Source organism: Gymnoscopelus microlampas, assembly GCF_963454915.1.
Source record: "Gymnoscopelus microlampas genome assembly, chromosome: 20".
NCBI classification, from domain to species: domain Eukaryota; kingdom Metazoa; phylum Chordata; class Actinopteri; order Myctophiformes; family Myctophidae; genus Gymnoscopelus; species Gymnoscopelus microlampas.
The window spans coordinates 4,599,001-4,621,762 of record NC_139957.1 but is presented as its reverse complement, the minus strand read 5'-3'; positions in this window follow the sequence as shown (position 1 = coordinate 4,621,762).

The window sequence follows — 22,762 nt, the reverse complement described above, 5'->3', positions numbered from 1 at the left end:
CACATGCCTGATTTGTGATGTCTTTGAGGACACCGACACAACACCTGGTGTTTCCTCCACCTACAAAAAACAACAGTTTATGTTTTTAATTGTTTCACACTTATTCCATAAATACATTTCATTGCTGCATGTCTGCTAAAACTGCTCAACAAACATCCGTGAATATGTAAAATATAGAAGTACAATAAATACAACATCATCAACCTGCTGCGTTGCCAATCTCCTCTTGGAGGTAGTCGATTTCTGTTGTTCTTTTAGATTGCTTTCCAACAAGTTATGGGCCACACAATACTAAGCCAATTAAACACCCCCCATACGTTTCATTGACTGATTTGCCCTCTCCTTTTATCACCAGTACTTCAAATCTCTTGTCCAAAAATAATTGATCTAGAAGCTCACAACACGTTGACAATACATTGAAAATAAACCGACACTGCATTGTTTTTGATGCTAGCCTCAACATTTGCATGCAAGTTACCTTTTTTTTTTTTGGAACAGCAGTGTGTTCCACAGGGATAGAAAGATTCAATGGAACTATTTCATCCTTCACATCCAACAGTCCACTGTTAAACCGTACACGTGATAGAGGGATGGAACACGCCTTCAACACTACCGCTGTTGCATTCACCTGTAAACATTAAATGCAAAAAAGACAATTCATGAAAACGTGTCTTGGGGAAAGGCTATATGAAAAGCAATATAGGCTGACACAAAAGCTGACCATAAACATTGTTTAGTTGTTGTATAATAGTTATGCAATAACAAGGGGGGGGGGGGTGGAGCACGCCTTCAACACTACTACTGCTTCTATATTCACCTGTACAATTAAATGTAAAAACAACTATTTGTGACAAACTCAACATACATACTAGATAATACATTGTAATAGTTATGCAATAAGACAAACATATCAGACCTGGTGCTCAATCTTCCTCCTTTTAGGCTCTCTACGGGACTCTTCAACTTCCCCGAGTTGGTTCATCTGTAATGATAAATGGTTTGGTATTAAACACAAGGTAAACTAATAGAGGCTGCGCAAATCTAATCTCTAATAAAGACAGATGTCTTCTTCAAGGTTAGTAGTTTGTATTAAACAATACTTTAAACACTTTGACCATTACTAAGGTAAAGTGTGTCAAGCACACAATTACAGTGTGCAACCTAGTACCTTCTTGTTCAGTTGTTCCTCAAAGTAAAATCCTTGGAAATGATTCTGTCTTGTCTCTGAATTTGCTGAAAAGACAAACAACATAGACTACAACAACAACCCTATGGTACTTATACCTGAGGAAGTGTCTTTCACACATTGAATTCAACCAATCAGAGCAGAGTAAAATAAGTGGGGGGAGCTAAAATGCTTCCAATGGCCCTGGGCTGACATGAACATTAACATAGCACAGCAACTATCTGGAAACATTTTTCAACACTATATAATATTTTAGCATCTTTGAATTTCAGAAATACACACATATGGTGTGCTTGTCCACAGGCATTTGTTAAAATACACAAACTCTTGCATTCCTGTACACATAGTCTGGTGATTTAATAACTTGCCTTGCAGGCTTCTTGAAACTATTTTTAAATGATTGATCGTCAAAGGCCTACAGTGTAACATCTAAATTGCAATTGTAATTACTCAAAACCAATGCATTAATTACTGATTTTTTACTTGTGGTTGAAAAACCAAACGTTTTTTTTTGTTAAAAGGTTAAAGCACTATATTCTGTAATCATTGCTATAATGCATGTTCAGTAACAGGGACAGGAGTCTCCCCAGCTCCCCAACTCTTTAATGAACAGATAATATAGTTTCAGGTGGGTACAACATTTAATTAAATCATGCGATAGAACCTATTTATCAGCATCAATATTATCTTGTCCCAGTTACCAATGGTCATTAGGTGAGAATGGGTTAGGGTGTGTACCCCATTGCTGAATGGATGGGCCATTCATTTACATGTATTCCTTTTAGTATGATAAGTAGTGACCATATAGCCTAGAAGCCCAACAGTATTGTGTTAATGTAAATAGGATTATGGATAATTAGCACTCAAATGATTTAGACTGGACATTCTTTTAGCCTCCTACAACAACACCTGAAAGGTTGTAAAATAAGTGAGCTAATTTCATCCATACATTTGGCCGTTGCAGGGTTAAACATTCATATGAGCACTGCATAGATTGCACACATCAATGTGTACAAACATTATGCAATTATGTCATTATGGTCAAATAGCAAAAATTACACATTGTCACCTCCCTAAAATAATGACTTACATACGTGTTTTGAGTATCGTGTTGATGATGCTGACCACATCCGGTAAAATGGCATATATCCTTATTGAAAGATCACACTGTTTCCACCCCAGTAGTATAAGGGCCTGTGTCAAGAGTGTGACTTAGGCCATTGTATTTTCACAATACAATGTGACTTAGACCCTTCTATTTTCAAATTCTAATTGGCTTGTGTTGGGCCTGTTACTGTTTGAAATGGTGTGTGTTTCAGGTGTCCTATAAGTGTAGTTAGTGTTTTATATTTGTCTTTTATGTTTTCTTGTACTCTGAAAGTGTTTTAATGTATATTGCCATCAAACTAACAATGTGTACATTATTACACATTACATGGATAATGTATGAAGATACATCATCCCTATTGGAGCCACTAAATGTGACATGGTACACAAATCCTACAAATGGTCTCCTAAGTGGGCGCCAGTGTCTCAAAACAAAATCTTGTATTTGGGGTCCTTGTCAAGAAAAAGTTGAAGAAACAACAGTTATTGAGTGTTTGTTCAGGGGGTTCCCTATCTCTGCTGCATTACAATGAACATAAATAACATTTTGAGGCCAGGATACCAATTCTATCCAATCAGGAGAGATAACCTTTGTTTAATTGAACCTGAGCACACATCAGCCACTTAAACTCTGTATGTGAGCTTGTATATCAGCACTTTCTTTGTTGCTAATCTAGCCCCCCAGCATATGAATACTGGGGTTAATGGTTAACATGAAGTGTTTTTAAAGTGAATACCCCCTTTAATAACCAGAAGATCATTCAATCAATCAATCTACCATCAACCATAATACATGTGTCTTTTGTTTTTACCCCTTTTAAAAATGACACCACCTTATAGTCCTGGTATCACTTTTTGGGGTAAATGTTCTAGTAGTGAGCATATAGCCCAATAGTATTGTGTGAATGGGACATACTTACCCTCCTGCAACAACACCTGAACAGCAAACAAGCTATATTCACATCAAGATTACATTTCCACAATGTCTGCTGTTTCTATGCAGATGTTATGAAAGCAAAAACAATCCCATCAGGCCAATGAGCATCAACAGAACTTTAATAGTCCATAATAAGATGTGATAAAACAGTTCAGTGTAGTTACACCACTACTAAAGAAAATGTCAACATAATAAATACAAAATAAACACAGTATGGTGTACATCAAAAAAAAATCAGGAACACGAACAAAGAGACACTATAATGCATATAACCAGTGTTTTAATAAACCTTACAAAAAAGAACAAGAAATGTGAACATCTTCATTGATACCTAAGTATTGCTTTGTCTTGCAACCTAAAAAACATTTAGTCATTTGTGTTAATCTTTTGGACCTGTCTCCTTTCACTAGTCCCCTAGTGACTAGGGTGTTGTGGTCAGTGACTGTAGCTTTGAGACTAGATGGATCATTACCATGGTGTTCTATAAAGGGTCTTGCCATGGCATGGATATGCCAACAAGTTAACAAGTTATGGGCCACACAATACTAAGCCAATTAAACACCCCCCATACGTTTCATTGACTGATTTGCCCTCTCCTTTTATCACCAGTACTTCAAATCTCTTGTCCAAAAATAATTGATCTAGAAGCTCACAACACGTTGACAATACATTGAAAATAAACCGACACTGCATTGTTTTTGATGCTAGCCTCAACATTTGCATGCAAGTTACCTTTTTGTTTTTTGGAACAGCAGTGTGTTCCACAGGGATAGAAAGATTCAATGGAACTATTTCATCCTTCACATCCAACAGTCCACTGTTAAACCGTACACGTGATAGAGGGATGGAACACGCCTTCAACACTACCGCTGTTGCATTCACCTGTAACATTAAATGCAAAAAAGACAATTCATGAAAACGTGTCTTGGGGAAAGGCTATATGAAAAGCAATATAGGCTGACACAAAAGCTGACCATAAACATTGTTTAGTTGTTGTATAATAGTTATGCAATAACAAGGGGGGGGGGTGGAGCACGCCTTCAACACTACTACTGCTTCTATATTCACCTGTACAATTAAATGTAAAAACAACTATTTGTGACAAACTCAACATACATACTAGATAATACATTGTAATAGTTATGCAATAAGACAAACATATCAGACCTGGTGCTCAATCTTCCTCCTTTTAGGCTCTCTACGGGACTCTTCAACTTCCCCGAGTTGGTTCATCTGTAATGATAAATGGTTTGGTATTAAACACAAGGTAAACTAATAGAGGCTGCGCAAATCTAATCTCTAATAAAGACAGATGTCTTCTTCAAGGTTAGTAGTTTGTATTAAACAATACTTTAAACACTTTGACCATTACTAAGGTAAAGTGTGTCAAGCACACAATTACAGTGTGCAACCTAGTACCTTCTTGTTCAGTTGTTCCTCAAAGTAAAATCCTTGGAAATGATTCTGTCTTGTCTCTGAATTTGCTGAAAAGACAAACAACATAGACTACAACAACAACCCTATGGTACTTATACCTGAGGAAGTGTCTTTCACACATTGAATTCAACCAATCAGAGCAGAGTAAAATAAGTGGGGGGAGCTAAAATGCTTCCAATGGCCCTGGGCTGACATGAACATTAACATAGCACAGCAACTATCTGGAAACATTTTTCAACACTATATAATATTTTAGCATCTTTGAATTTCAGAAATACACACATATGGTGTGCTTGTCCACAGGCATTTGTTAAAATACACAAACTCTTGCATTCCTGTACACATAGTCTGGTGATTTAATAACTTGCCTTGCAGGCTTCTTGAAACTATTTTTAAATGATTGATCGTCAAAGGCCTACAGTGTAACATCTAAATTGCAATTGTAATTACTCAAAACCAATGCATTAATTACTGATTTTTTACTTGTGGTTGAAAAACCAAACGTTTTTTTTTGTTAAAAGGTTAAAGCACTATATTCTGTAATCATTGCTATAATGCATGTTCAGTAACAGGGACAGGAGTCTCCCCAGCTCCCCAACTCTTTAATGAACAGATAATATAGTTTCAGGTGGGTACAACATTTAATTAAATCATGCGATAGAACCTATTTATCAGCATCAATATTATCTTGTCCCAGTTACCAATGGTCATTAGGTGAGAATGGGTTAGGGTGTGAACCCCATTGCTGAATGGATGGGCCATTCATTTACATGTATTCCTTTTAGTATGATAAGTAGTGACCATATAGCCTAGAAGCCCAACAGTATTGTGTTAATGTAAATAGGATTATGGATAATTAGCACTCAAATGATTTAGACTGGACATTCTTTTAGCCTCCTACAACAACACCTGAAAGGTTGTAAAATAAGTGAGCTAATTTCATCCATACATTTGGCCGTTGCAGGGTTAAACATTCATATGAGCACTGCATAGATTGCACACATCAATGTGTACAAACATTATGCAATTATGTCATTATGGTCAAATAGCAAAAATTACACATTGTCACCTCCCTAAAATAATGACTTACATACGTGTTTTGAGTATCGTGTTGATGATGCTGACCACATCCGGTAAAATGGCATATATCCTTATTGAAAGATCACACTGTTTCCACCCCAGTAGTATAAGGGCCTGTGTCAAGAGTGTGACTTAGGCCATTGTATTTTCACAATACAATGTGACTTAGACCCTTCTATTTTCAAATTCTAATTGGCTTGTGTTGGGCCTGTTACTGTTTGAAATGGTGTGTGTTTCAGGTGTCCTATAAGTGTAGTTAGTGTTTTATATTTGTCTTTTATGTTTTCTTGTACTCTGAAAGTGTTTTAATGTATATTGCCATCAAACTAACAATGTGTACATTATTACACATTACATGGATAATGTATGAAGATACATCATCCCTATTGGAGCCACTAAATGTGACATGGTACACAAATCCTACAAATGGTCTCCTAAGTGGGCGCCAGTGTCTCAAAACAAAATCTTGTATTTGGGGTCCTTGTCAAGAAAAAGTTGAAGAAACAACAGTTATTGAGTGTTTGTTCAGGGGGTTCCCTATCTCTGCTGCATTACAATGAACATAAATAACATTTTGAGGCCAGGATACCAATTCTATCCAATCAGGAGAGATAACCTTTGTTTAATTGAACCTGAGCACACATCAGCCACTTAAACTCTGTATGTGAGCTTGTATATCAGCACTTTCTTTGTTGCTAATCTAGCCCCCCAGCATATGAATACTGGGGTTAATGGTTAACATGAAGTGTTTTTAAAGTGAATACCCCCTTTAATAACCAGAAGATCATTCAATCAATCAATCTACCATCAACCATAATACATGTGTCTTTTGTTTTTACCCCTTTTAAAAATGACACCACCTTATAGTCCTGGTATCACTTTTTGGGGTAAATGTTCTAGTAGTGAGCATATAGCCCAATAGTATTGTGTGAATGGGACATACTTACCCTCCTGCAACAACACCTGAACAGCAAACAAGCTATATTCACATCAAGATTACATTTCCACAATGTCTGCTGTTTCTATGCAGATGTTATGAAAGCAAAAACAATCCCATCAGGCCAATGAGCATCAACAGAACTTTAATAGTCCATAATAAGATGTGATAAAACAGTTCAGTGTAGTTACACCACTACTAAAGAAAATGTCAACATAATAAATACAAAATAAACACAGTATGGTGTACATCAAAAAAAAATCAGGAACACGAACAAAGAGACACTATAATGCATATAACCAGTGTTTTAATAAACCTTACAAAAAAGAACAAGAAATGTGAACATCTTCATTGATACCTAAGTATTGCTTTGTCTTGCAACCTAAAAAACATTTAGTCATTTGTGTTAATCTTTTGGACCTGTCTCCTTTCACTAGTCCCCTAGTGACTAGGGTGTTGTGGTCAGTGACTGTAGCTTTGAGACTAGATGGATCATTACCATGGTGTTCTATAAAGGGTCTTGCCATGGCATGGATATGCCAACAAGTTAACAAGTTATGGGCCACACAATACTAAGCCAATTAAACACCCCCCATACGTTTCATTGACTGATTTGCCCTCTCCTTTTATCACCAGTACTTCAAATCTCTTGTCCAAAAATAATTGATCTAGAAGCTCACAACACGTTGACAATACATTGAAAATAAACCGACACTGCATTGTTTTTGATGCTAGCCTCAACATTTGCATGCAAGTTACCTTTTTGTTTTTTGGAACAGCAGTGTGTTCCACAGGGATAGAAAGATTCAATGGAACTATTTCATCCTTCACATCCAACAGTCCACTGTTAAACCGTACACGTGATAGAGGGATGGAACACGCCTTCAACACTACCGCTGTTGCATTCACCTGTAACATTAAATGCAAAAAAGACAATTCATGAAAACGTGTCTTGGGGAAAGGCTATATGAAAAGCAATATAGGCTGACACAAAAGCTGACCATAAACATTGTTTAGTTGTTGTATAATAGTTATGCAATAACAAGGGGGGGGGGGGTGGAGCACGCCTTCAACACTACTACTGCTTCTATATTCACCTGTACAATTAAATGTAAAAACAACTATTTGTGACAAACTCAACATACATACTAGATAATACATTGTAATAGTTATGCAATAAGACAAACATATCAGACCTGGTGCTCAATCTTCCTCCTTTTAGGCTCTCTACGGGACTCTTCAACTTCCCCGAGTTGGTTCATCTGTAATGATAAATGGTTTGGTATTAAACACAAGGTAAACTAATAGAGGCTGCGCAAATCTAATCTCTAATAAAGACAGATGTCTTCTTCAAGGTTAGTAGTTTGTATTAAACAATACTTTAAACACTTTGACCATTACTAAGGTAAAGTGTGTCAAGCACACAATTACAGTGTGCAACCTAGTACCTTCTTGTTCAGTTGTTCCTCAAAGTAAAATCCTTGGAAATGATTCTGTCTTGTCTCTGAATTTGCTGAAAAGACAAACAACATAGACTACAACAACAACCCTATGGTACTTATACCTGAGGAAGTGTCTTTCACACATTGAATTCAACCAATCAGAGCAGAGTAAAATAAGTGGGGGGAGCTAAAATGCTTCCAATGGCCCTGGGCTGACATGAACATTAACATAGCACAGCAACTATCTGGAAACATTTTTCAACACTATATAATATTTTAGCATCTTTGAATTTCAGAAATACACACATATGGTGTGCTTGTCCACAGGCATTTGTTAAAATACACAAACTCTTGCATTCCTGTACACATAGTCTGGTGATTTAATAACTTGCCTTGCAGGCTTCTTGAAACTATTTTTAAATGATTGATCGTCAAAGGCCTACAGTGTAACATCTAAATTGCAATTGTAATTACTCAAAACCAATGCATTAATTACTGATTTTTTACTTGTGGTTGAAAAACCAAACGTTTTTTTTTGTTAAAAGGTTAAAGCACTATATTCTGTAATCATTGCTATAATGCATGTTCAGTAACAGGGACAGGAGTCTCCCCAGCTCCCCAACTCTTTAATGAACAGATAATATAGTTTCAGGTGGGTACAACATTTAATTAAATCATGCGATAGAACCTATTTATCAGCATCAATATTATCTTGTCCCAGTTACCAATGGTCATTAGGTGAGAATGGGTTAGGGTGTGTACCCCATTGCTGAATGGATGGGCCATTCATTTACATGTATTCCTTTTAGTATGATAAGTAGTGACCATATAGCCTAGAAGCCCAACAGTATTGTGTTAATGTAAATAGGATTATGGATAATTAGCACTCAAATGATTTAGACTGGACATTCTTTTAGCCTCCTACAACAACACCTGAAAGGTTGTAAAATAAGTGAGCTAATTTCATCCATACATTTGGCCGTTGCAGGGTTAAACATTCATATGAGCACTGCATAGATTGCACACATCAATGTGTACAAACATTATGCAATTATGTCATTATGGTCAAATAGCAAAAATTACACATTGTCACCTCCCTAAAATAATGACTTACATACGTGTTTTGAGTATCGTGTTGATGATGCTGACCACATCCGGTAAAATGGCATATATCCTTATTGAAAGATCACACTGTTTCCACCCCAGTAGTATAAGGGCCTGTGTCAAGAGTGTGACTTAGGCCATTGTATTTTCACAATACAATGTGACTTAGACCCTTCTATTTTCAAATTCTAATTGGCTTGTGTTGGGCCTGTTACTGTTTGAAATGGTGTGTGTTTCAGGTGTCCTATAAGTGTAGTTAGTGTTTTATATTTGTCTTTTATGTTTTCTTGTACTCTGAAAGTGTTTTAATGTATATTGCCATCAAACTAACAATGTGTACATTATTACACATTACATGGATAATGTATGAAGATACATCATCCCTATTGGAGCCACTAAATGTGACATGGTACACAAATCCTACAAATGGTCTCCTAAGTGGGCGCCAGTGTCTCAAAACAAAATCTTGTATTTGGGGTCCTTGTCAAGAAAAAGTTGAAGAAACAACAGTTATTGAGTGTTTGTTCAGGGGGTTCCCTATCTCTGCTGCATTACAATGAACATAAATAACATTTTGAGGCCAGGATACCAATTCTATCCAATCAGGAGAGATAACCTTTGTTTAATTGAACCTGAGCACACATCAGCCACTTAAACTCTGTATGTGAGCTTGTATATCAGCACTTTCTTTGTTGCTAATCTAGCCCCCCAGCATATGAATACTGGGGTTAATGGTTAACATGAAGTGTTTTTAAAGTGAATACCCCCTTTAATAACCAGAAGATCATTCAATCAATCAATCTACCATCAACCATAATACATGTGTCTTTTGTTTTTACCCCTTTTAAAAATGACACCACCTTATAGTCCTGGTATCACTTTTTGGGGTAAATGTTCTAGTAGTGAGCATATAGCCCAATAGTATTGTGTGAATGGGACATACTTACCCTCCTGCAACAACACCTGAACAGCAAACAAGCTATATTCACATCAAGATTACATTTCCACAATGTCTGCTGTTTCTATGCAGATGTTATGAAAGCAAAAACAATCCCATCAGGCCAATGAGCATCAACAGAACTTTAATAGTCCATAATAAGATGTGATAAAACAGTTCAGTGTAGTTACACCACTACTAAAGAAAATGTCAACATAATAAATACAAAATAAACACAGTATGGTGTACATCAAAAAAAAATCAGGAACACGAACAAAGAGACACTATAATGCATATAACCAGTGTTTTAATAAACCTTACAAAAAAGAACAAGAAATGTGAACATCTTCATTGATACCTAAGTATTGCTTTGTCTTGCAACCTAAAAAACATTTAGTCATTTGTGTTAATCTTTTGGACCTGTCTCCTTTCACTAGTCCCCTAGTGACTAGGGTGTTGTGGTCAGTGACTGTAGCTTTGAGACTAGATGGATCATTACCATGGTGTTCTATAAAGGGTCTTGCCATGGCATGGATATGCTTCCTGTTTTAATTGCATGTTATGCCCTGTCACTGTCTGTCCTGTAAATGGTGCTTGTACACCTGTACAATCCTTGTCAAAATAGAACCTATAGACATTCCAAAATTCCAACAGAATCCTATAGGATTATATTGGAACTTTGGAAAGTTAGTATTATGAAACTCCTGTAAGAATCCAATATCATTTTCCAACGTGCAAATATATATATATATATATATATATATATATATATATATATATATATATATATATATATATATATATATATATATATATATATATATATATTATACATCGGTACAAATTTACATGGTCATGTACGGATCTTAGCCTATGTTCATAATACTGACATCCCAAATAAGAGTAACACTTAATTTTACCACAGCTGGCAAAGATAAGCACATAGAGATGCCAGCTTGAAAGTGGTTACATTTTGGACTGATATCACATTGAGAACATACAGGCAGACCGTGGATTAAATTATTGCTATATCAGCACAGGATTATACAAAAATAAGGAAGAAATCATGAGACAAATTAGAAATGAGAAATTCTTAATTGGAGTACATTCAATGTAGCCATTTTATACTTCCAGTTGTATACACCTTGCCTAAAATGCATGAGCCTAAAACTCAACATAACAACTATCCAGTTAGACCAGTGGTAGCTGGTATTGGTTCATTATTAAAACACACTCTCCAACTGCATAGATTATTTTATGAAGCCATATGTGCAGTCACTATCTTCTTACATCAGATATTGAACAATTTGAGGGAAAATTGCCTCCTGTTGACTCCTGATGTTGAAAGTCTATATACCTACATCAGGGGATTGGCTATCATCGTCAGCATACTACCTTGCATGCCACCAAATGAATTTATTCTACAGCTGGCAGAATTTCTATTAAGAAACTATTTCAAATTTGAAGAAGACTATTATCTCCAGGTCAAATGTTGTTCAATTGGCAGTACGGTTGCTCAGAGCTATGCCAATTTATATGTTGGTCTCTTTGAAGAGCATTTTATCTTTAATCCCACAGAGAATCCATTCATTGATACAAAATACTAAATGATAGCCGTGTAAACTGCCCTGTAGATGATATCTTCTGTCTTTTTGAAGATGACACAAATTGAATGAGTTTGTAACACTTCTCAATGAATCATCATGTGCTGGTGTTGCCTCCACCTACAAAAACAACAGTTTATGTTTTTAATTGTTTCACACTTATTCATTCCATAAATACATTTCATTGCTGCATGTCTGCTAAAACTGCACAACAAACATCCGTAAAGATGTAAAATATAGAAGTACAATAAATACATCATCAACCTGCTGCGTTGCCAATCTCCTCTTGGAGGTAGTCGATTTCTGTTGTTCTTTTTGATTGGTTTCCAACAAGTTATGGGCCACACAATACAAAGCCACTTAAAGGGATTGTAGGCAAGTTCAAAGATAAACAAAGAAAAAAACACCGCCCCTCCAGCAGTTCGTTTTCCTGACCACCAGGGGGTGACGCAGGGGGGACTTTGAAACGGGCCATGCCGAAAATAGGTTGCTTTACTCGGATACAATGTGCGGAACTGCCCGCCCCTGCCGGTTCTCTGAATTTTTAATTTTAAATAGGCTCTTTCATGATAAATAGACCACATATATGAAGGTAAACAACTAAATTCTATCCAAACGCTATCTTATAAGTATATTCTGTGCCTCAAAAAATAAGTTTGAGAGCGTTTTAAAACCAAAAGTAAAAAGTTTACACCGCACACGGACTCGCACATGCGTGCGTTAATTTACGTCCCGACAAACATAACATAAACATAAACATAAACAGTAGGGAAAATACGGATTTCAGAAAGAGGACTGTGTTTCAATGAAGGAAAACGCCCCAGCATCATTATATAGTGGCTGATATTGGGGAAAAAATGCAATATATATATATATATATATAAATATATATATATATATATATATATATATATATATATATATATATATATATATATATATATTTTTTAATTTAGGCTTAATGTTGCCTACTATACCTTTAAACACACCCCATACATTTCATTGACTGATTTGCCCTCTACTTTTATCACCAGTACTTCAAATCTCTTGACCAAAAATAATTGATCTAGAAGCTCACAACACGTAGAAAATACATTGAAAATAAACAACATTTGCATGCAAGTTACCTTTTTGTTTTTTGGAACAGCAGTGTGTTCCACAGGGATAGAAAGATTCAATGGAACTATTTCATCCTTCACATCCAACAGTCCACTGTTAAACCGTACACGTGATAGAGGGATGGAACACACCTTCAACACTACCGCTGTTGCATTCACCTGTAAAAACAGGTAACAGAAAGGTCAATTTGTGTACTATTGCGAAAACGTGTACTAGTCATGAAAAATTGTCTCATGGAAAAACAATACACAAACAATACTATATAACACTGTAATAGTTATTGATTAGATAAACAAACCTGGTGCTCAACCTTCCTCCTTTTGGATTCTCTGCAGGACTGCTCAACTCCCCCAGGTGCGTTCATCTGTAATGACAAACGGTTAGGGATTAAACAAAAAAGGAAAACATAGAGGTCACACAGCTCATATCTAATCTGTAATGACAGTCATGTCTTCTTCAAGGTTAATAGTTTGTAGTAAACAATACAAACTCTTTTACCATCACTAAGGTAGTCTCAACCACACCATTACAGTGTATAACCTATTACCTTCACAAGACAACTCGTTGTGAGCTTGTAGATCTTCCATTTTTTATGCAAGGGCTATACTTTATATGCAAATTACCGTTTTCCTTTTTGGAACAGCAGTGTGTTCCACAGGGCTAGAAAGATCCGATGGAACTATGTCATCCTTCACATCCAACAGTCCACTGTTAAACTTAACACGTGATAGAGGGATGGAACACGCCTTCAACACTACCGCTGTTGCATTAATCTGTAAACATTAAATGCAAAAAAAGACAATTCATGAAAACGTGTCTTGGGGAAAAATGTATATAAAAAGCAATATAGGCTGACACAAAAGCTGACCATGAACATTGTTTAATTGTTGTATAATAGTTATGCAATAACAGGGGGGGGGGGGCACGCCTTGAACACTACTACTGCTTTTATATTCATCTGTACAGTTAAATGTACAGGTGAATATCAATATTCCTCCTTTTGGTTTCTCTACAGGACTCTTCAACTTCCCCCAATTGGTTTGTTACAAACTGAACATACATTCTAGATAATACATTGTAATAGTTATGCAATAAGTCAAACATATCAAACCTGGGGCTCAATCTTCCTCATGTTAGGCTCTCTACGGGACTCTTCAACTTCCCCGAGTTGGTTCATTATTCTGTCTTGTCTCTGAATTTGCTGAAAAGCCAAACAACATAGACTACAACAACAACAACCCTATGGTACTTATACCTGAGGAGTGTCTTTCACACATTGAATTCAACCAATCAGAGCAGAGTAAAATAAGTGGGGGGAGCTAAGATGCTTCCAATGGCCCTGGGCTGACATGAACATTAACATAGCACAGATAAACTATCTGGAAACATTTTTCAACACTATATAATATTTTAGCATCTTTGAATTTCAGAAATACACACATATGGTGTGCTTGTCCACAGGCATTTGTTAAAATACACAAACTCTTGCATTCCAGTACACATAGTCTGGTGATTTAATAACTTGTCTTGCAAACTTCTAGAAACTATTTTTAAATGATTGATCGTCAAAGGCCTACAGTGTAACATCTAAATTGCAATTGTAATTACTCAAAACCAATGCATTAATTACTGACTTGTTTTACTTGATGTTGAAAAACCAAACGTTTTTTGTTAAAAGGTTAAAGGACTATATTCCGACTGTATTCATTGCTATAATGCATGTTCAGTAACAGGGACAGAGACAGGAGTCAGGAGTCTCCCCAGCTCCCCAACTCTTTAATGAACAGAAAATATAGTTTCAGGTGGGTACAACATTGAATTAAATCATGCGATGGAACCTATTTATCAGCATCAATATTATCTTGTCCCAGTTACCAATGTTTTCTGGTCATTAACCTGTTTCATCACTTTCATTGTTACTTTTGCTTGTTTATCCTGTATCCTACATGAGTTCTGTCCATTATTTTTACAGTCGAAATTGTTGAAATTTGCTGATATTGTTGATTTCCAAACAGCACAGATTATGTTCAAGGCTTATATGTTACTACCATAGGTAACATACAGAAATTGTCTGGAAAACTGAAGGGAGATTATAATTTAAGGGGGAAATTGTAATGTAATCTTAAAGTACACTGTAGGCGGACGACTGGACAAAGTTTTTGTATTTCCAATGTCGGGGTGAGTCTATGGAATAATTTTACGGTGGCGTTAAAGAGATGTGCAAACATAAAGACATGATACTCATGAGGTACATGGATGAAGAAGGTGCTGGATATCACTAGGTACTGTTTTTTTTAGGTTATTTTTTTCTATGTTTCTTTTCTTTCTTTAGTTTATTATAGAAATTGTATTGTATGTATAGTTGTTTTGTATGTACTTGTATTGGTGTAAATGTATGTATGGTGCGCATATGCATGGATGTATGTATTTATGCTGTATGTATGCATGTATGTATGTAAATGTATGTATGGATGGATTTTGTATGCATGATGTATGTATCTAGTAAACGTATGTCTAGGAATGTAATATATGTTTGAATATCACATATCACAGAAGTATTTACTGTAGGTAGAAGTGGACCAGTATGGAAGCTTGTTGTGATATTTATTATTGATGATGAAGGGGTGGGAGCAATAGGTTATGCTTCTTCTCACTCCTTTTCGAATATACATTTTCTGTTAATCAGAGATATGTGTTAATGAACAACACACTATGGCAGTGAATACTATGGGACTATAGAGATATTTAGCACTTGTTTAAACAACTATATTCCTTACACCCCCTTTTAAATATGGCAGTGCCAATTTACACACATGTATCTATTAGTTCTGGTTGTAGGGTTTGAAACTCTATCTAATCACCAAGAAGACATCGTTTGTGAATGTTGTGGAATGTTTTGGTGGATGCTTGTCCCATTGTTAATGGACAGGTGAGAATGGGTTAGGGTGTGTACCCCATTGCTGAATGGATGGACCATTAATTTACATGTATTCCTTTTAGTATGATAAGTAGTGACCATATAGCCTAGCAGCCCAACAGTATTGTGTTAATGTAAATAGGATTATGGATAATTAGCACTCAATTGATTTAGACTGGACATTATTTTAGCCTCCTACAACAACACCTGAAAGGTTGTAAAATAAGTGAGCTAATTTCATCCATACATTTGGCCTTTGCAGGGTTAAACATTCATATGAGCACTGCATAGATTGCACACATCAATGTGTACAAACATTATGCAATTATGTCATTATGGTCAAATAGCAAATTTACACATTGTCACCTTCCTAAAATAATGACTTACATACGTGTTTTGAGTATCGTGTTGATGATGCTGACCACATCCGGTAAAATGTCATATATAGCACTTGCTTTCAAAGGACTGTACCCTGCGCTCAGTGTCCGATGTGAGTGTCCAGCTGTCACAGCCATAGAGTAGGGTGGAGAGTACAAGTGACTTGTAAAGTCTGACCTTCACTGAGAAGCTGATGGTGTTACTTTTCCAAATACTGGCCAGTCTCGTCATGGCTGATGTTGCAATGCCAATTCTTGCTTTTATCTCTGCCGAAAGGCATGGCGAGAGTATGTTTTACCCCCTGTCCATCCGTCCGTCCGTGTGTCATTCTGACATTCTGTGTACAGCTAATCTACGGCACCGTTGGCTTGATCGCAGTGAAACTGTGTACACACACTCCCTGGATGCCAGAGCAGAACCTCTGCTCTAAACTTTTCACACGGGCCTGTTATAGCGCCACCAGGAGGCCGATTTGTGCAAAACCTATTTTTTTATATTACTCCTACAGATTTTATCCAAACATCACGCATATCGGTACACAGTATCTCTATAGTCATGTGATCAACACGGATTTGTCCATTTTTCCATATTCCATCCTGATTGGCTACGGTTGCCTTCCAAAGTTTGCAGGATTTTGAACAAAATTCCTCAAATCATGAATGCAGCTTGCGATATCCGTGAAATTTCACACAAACATTCCCACTTGGCCGAGGAAGAAATGCCTCTTGAACATTTCTAAATCAGCCTCATGGTGGCGCTATAACCGATTTGCGCTTTTAACTATAACTGCACCGATCTGCGTGAAACTTTGCACGCACACTCCCTAGAGGCCAAGGACTTATGTAAAACACATTTTTTGATATTAAGTAAAGTGGAAACATTTTTTAATGGTCATTAGCACTTGTATCATACTATAATACCCTATAGCAGTGTTTATCAACACTGGCAAACAGCCCAATTTTGTGCCGGGAGTACTGCTGAGGTGTTCCGCGCCGTTTGAAGAAGGTGTGAACCCAGCCCCTCAAGAACAATAGCGGCGATCGTCCGTCAATCGATACGGCCATCATCCGTTTCACACACAGCCACGTGTATTGTATTATTCTGTTTATGTCCAGTTACAGTATGTCTACTAATCAAAAAGGAAGTCAATACATCCTGTTGTGTAATGTGATGAATACTGGACAGAAATTATTTGTTTATGTGTTTAACTGTCTTGTTACAGTTCCATAATGTCCAGTAAAATGAACAAACTCAAACCACACTGATATGGACTCATTCCTTCTATCTACGTCAAGCTATAGGGTATTATAGTACGGTACAAATGCTAATGACTATTAAAGAATGTTTCCACTTTAATTAAAGGTCACTATGTCGTGATATAGGGTTTTATAGTATGATACAAGGGCTAATGACCATTAAATAATGTTTCCACTTTACTTAAGGTCACTACGTCATGCAATACAGTATTACAGTGTGATACAATGTCTAATAATGCATGAATATGTGGCCACTTGTTATAGAAATATTAATAATAATAATATTCCATTCCGGTGAAGTTTTAGATCATTTATTAGGAAGATTTCAGCAGAGCAAACAGCATACAGATCAGCTTGGGCCCCGTAGGGCAGAGGTTTTCTGAAGTGTCATATGCGACACCTTTTATACACAAAGATCTCTCCCCTAAAAGTAGATACATATAAACAGGCTATACTAAGTAACAGTACCATAGAGCTGACTGGTTAAATTAGCAATGACCATGTATAGTATCACAGGACAAATGAAATGCTGACACAGAGCATAATGTGGAAATAGACATTTGTATCAGTTGTTGAATGACAGGAACAGAAGCTGTGAAAAGAACCCTGCTGTGTGGCTACCATTCTAGGGCCAAAATACACATAGATACATAAATGATAGAAGAACAGGTTGGCATTCTGAAATATCCATTACACACTTTGCTTAAAGGTCTCAAAGTCATGTTCTAGCATATTATTGGTGTTTACAAAAATGATTCCATTTAATAAACATGTTGGTTATAATGCGTTGACACATGACACATTATGTTACACATTATAATGCGTTATGACACGTGAGCACTTCTCTATGTGCCTTTACAATTGACTAAGTTAGGGTAGTTATAATATGCTGTTTCACTGAGCATAATAATGCATTATGACCAGCAGTTATAAGTCGTTATACGTGATTGTAAACATTTATAACAAGCATTATAATGCCTTACAAGGGCATTATAATGCATTATAAATGAGCTTATAAATCATTATAGAGGCGACCTTCATAGAGTGTTACCAAAATTACTAAATGATACCCGTATATACTCCCCTGTACCAGCTCAGTGGCCTTGTGGTTTTAATGTCCGCCCTGAGATTGGGAGGCCGGGTCATACCAAAGACTCTAATGATGGGACCCAGTGCCTCCCTGCTTGGCATTCAGCATCAAGGGTCGGGTTGTGGTATGTCCTTGCGACATACTTGCGTCATGTCCAGGGGGTGTACTTGTACATCAAGCTAAGTCACGCTAAGGAAACAAGAGATTACTTATATACTGCCCTGTAGATGACATCTTCTGTCTTTTTGAAGAGGACACACATTGAATGAGTTTGTAACACTTCTCAATGAATCATCATGTGCTGCTTCAGATGACTATTTCGTCTAAAGCTGTTGCCACAAACTGTACAACTAAAGGGCTTTTCCCCTGTGTGAATCCCCATGTGCTGCTTCAAACGACCCATGTTGTTAAAGCAGTTGCCACAATCTGTACAGCTAAAGGGCTTTTCCCCTGTATGAATCCTCATGTGCTGCTTCAAACCACCCATGGTGTTAAAGCAGTTGTCACAATATGTACACCCAAAGGGTTTCTCCCCTGTATGAATCCTCATGTGCAGCTTCAGACTAACCATTTGACTAAAGCTGTTGCCACAAACTGTACAGCTAAAGGGCTTTTCCCCTGTGTGAATCCTCATGTGCTGCTTCAAACCACCCATGGTGTTAAAGCAGTTGCCACAATATGTACACCCAAAGGGCTTTTCCCCTGTATGAATTCTCATGTGCCGCTTCAGATGACTTGTTGTACTAAAGCTGTTGCCACAATCTGTACAGCTAAAGGCCTTTTTCCCTGTATGAACTCTCATGTGCCTCTTCAAATTTTCACTTAGACTAAATCTGCTGCCACAAAGTTTGCAGCTGAATGGCTTTTCCCCTGTGTGAATCCTCATGTGCCTCTTCAAATTTGCACTTTGACTAAATCTGCTGCCACATAGTTTACAGCTGAATGGCTTTTCCCCTGTATGAATCCTCATGTGCTGCTTCAGAATATATTTTTTACTAAAGCTGTTACCACAAAGTTTACATATGAAGGGCTTTCCCCCACTATGAGTCGTTGACAGCTTGTTGCTCATAGATGGTCTTTGTCCGTCCACTGTTTGTGTCTTGTGTGATTGTAGTGTGTTTAAAATGGACGGGGCTTCCGTGGTCTCCTCCCACTCATCACTGTCTTCAGTATCAGATTCAGAACAGTGTGAAGAGAGATGTTGATCTTCACTAGTTGGTTGTGATGCATCACTGTCCTCTGCACCAGCTTGTATTTGTTTGAGTGCAGCTGAGGTGCTGGTTGGAGGGACTGTTTCTCTGTTTTCAACATCTTCACTTTTCACTGTTAGTAATGTCAACATTATCCCATCATCATCTAATCTGACATCCTCTCGTGTTTGGAATAGCTGCTCCTGTTCCTCTTTAATCTGTGGAGGTTCTGGTTCCTTCTGGACCAGTCTTTGGTCTCTCTCCTTCTGTTCAGGTGAAGACTCCTCTTTACACACAGGGACGAACTCTAGGATGATGAAAATAACCTGATAGTTAGGGAACTCATTGAGGTAGAACCAACGTATTCCAACAATGTTAACCATTGTATTTGCCAATGTGGCACTTAACCTGTGATGTTTCATAACAAAGGAAGGAGGGCAAGCCCACAAAACCTCTTGAATGCATACAGGCATGAATGCCCATCATATTTGGGTGCTTGTCCTCAGTATGCATGCTGAGCTCTTCAAAATTAATGAATGAATCCAAAGAATGTGAGAGCTTAGTGGTTCTGAATGTCCGTTTAATGCTCATGGTGATCCCTGTTGACATCAATATGACGACATAGACTGACTTTCAAATGTTATGATTTTGGGGAAGTTACACTGATAATTACTCGGACAAACGGATAGAACAGACACTGACTATGGGTACTGACTGCATAACCAGAATGACATGCATTCCCAACGAACATCATTCCCAACAGGCATCTAGTCTATTAATGCATGAACTATCTGCATGCATCTTTCTGTGTGCATATCTCTGTGTGTTCCCGGCATAGCTTGTCAAAACACTGTGCTGTTCACTTTTCTGGCTTCAATATCTATATTTTGTCATGTACTCACAGGAGTGTTCACATTTTTGATCACAGCAATCAATGCATTCACACCTGCAGTCCCAGCAACTACGGCTGATTGCACTATTTCTTAACACATGGAAGCATTAGGATCATCATCGCTCTCACCTTTGGTGCTTGTACACGGCATACAAAGACTCTCTTCCTTTTTAACCATTTTCACATGCCTGATTTGTGATGTCTTTGAGGACACCAACACAACACCTGGTGTTGCCTCCACCTACAAAAAAACAACAGTTTGTTTTTAATTGTTTCACACTTATTCCATAAATACATTTCATTGCTGCATGTCTGCTAAAACTGCACAACAAACATCCGTAAATATATAAAATATAGAAGTACAATAAATACAACATCATCAACCTGCTGCGTTGCCAATCTCCTCTTGGAGGTACGCGATTTCTGTTGTTCTTTTAGATTGGTTTCCAACAAGTTATGGGCCACACAATACTAAGACACTTAAACACACCCCATACATTTCATTGACTGATTTTCCCTCTCCTTTTATCACCAATACTTCAAATCTCTTGACCAACAATAATTGATCTAGAAGCTCACAACACGTTGACAATACATTGTTGTTTTTTTTGTACGACCGACACTGCATTGTTTTTGATTGACAATACATTGTTGTTTTTTTTGTACGACCGACACTGCATTGTTTTTGATGCTAGGCCTCAACATTTGCATGCAAGTTACCTTTTTGTTTTTTGGAACAGCAGTGTGTTCCACAGGGATAGAAAGATGCAATGGAACTATGTCATCCTTCACATCCAACAGTCCACTGTTAAACCTTACACGTGATAGAGGGATGGAACACGCCTTCAACACTACCGCTGTTGAATTCACCTGTAAATTCACATTCAATGTAAAAAAAGACAATTAATGAAAATGTGTCTAGGGGAAAATGTACATAAAAAGCAATATAGGCCGACAATCTCCTCTATATAGGCTGACAATCTCGTTGCCAATCTCCTCTTGGAGGTAGTCGATTTCTGTTGTTCTTTTAGATTGGTTTCCTACAAGTTATGGGCCACACAATACTAAGCCACTTAAACACACCCATACATTTCATTGACTGATTTGCCCTCTCCTTTTATCACCAGTACTTCAAATCTCTTGACCAAAAATAATTGATCTAGAAGCTCACAACACGTTGACAATACATTGTTGTTTTTTTTGTACGACCGACACTGCATTGTTTTTGGTTGACAATACATTGTTGTTTTTTTTGTACGACCGACACTTCATTGTTTTTGATGCTAGGCCTCAACATTTGCATGCAAGTTACCTTTTTGTTTTTTGGAACAGCAGTGTGTTCCACAGGGATAGAAAGATCCAATGGAACTATGTCATCCTTCACATCCAACAGTCCACTGTTAAACCTTACACGTGATAGAGGGATGGAACACGCCTTCAACACTACCGCTGTTGAATTCACCTGTAAATTCACATTCAATGTAAAAAAAGACAATTAATGAAAACGTTAGTTAGTTAGTTAATCCTCTTCGTGCTGGATAGCACATAAGGTCTTCACCAATGAACGCCAATGCTGTCTGTCTACTGCCCAGTGCTGCACTTGGCCCCAGGTCCATCCAAGTTCTTTCATCTCTTTCTCCACAGATCTTCTCCAGGTCTCTTTGGGTCGGCCTCTTTTTCTCTTCCCTGGTGGTGTCCATCTCATGGCTACCCTTGGGATGGCACTTGGGTCCATTCTGCACACGTGACCTATCCACATCCATCTTTTGAGCTTGATGACACTTGACAGTGGGGTCAAGCCTGTGCTCCGGTAAAGGTTTTCATTGGAGACGGTCATGGGCCAGAATATCCTTAGTATTCGTCTGAGGCATCTTGTCTGAAACACGTCCAGCTTGTGACAAATGGCCTGTGTCACTTTCCATGACTCTGACCCATACAGTAGGACCCCAAGGACATTACTCTTGAAAATCCTTAGCTTGGTTTTTGTGCTGATCTTTGATGATCTCCATATGGTCTTCAATATGGCGAAGGCTCCCCTTGCCTTGGAGATCCTGCTCTGTATATCTGCCCCGGAGTCTCCGTCTGTTGTTATCTTACTACCCAGATAGGTGAATTCCTGGACCTCCTCCACAGTATTGTTGTTAATGAT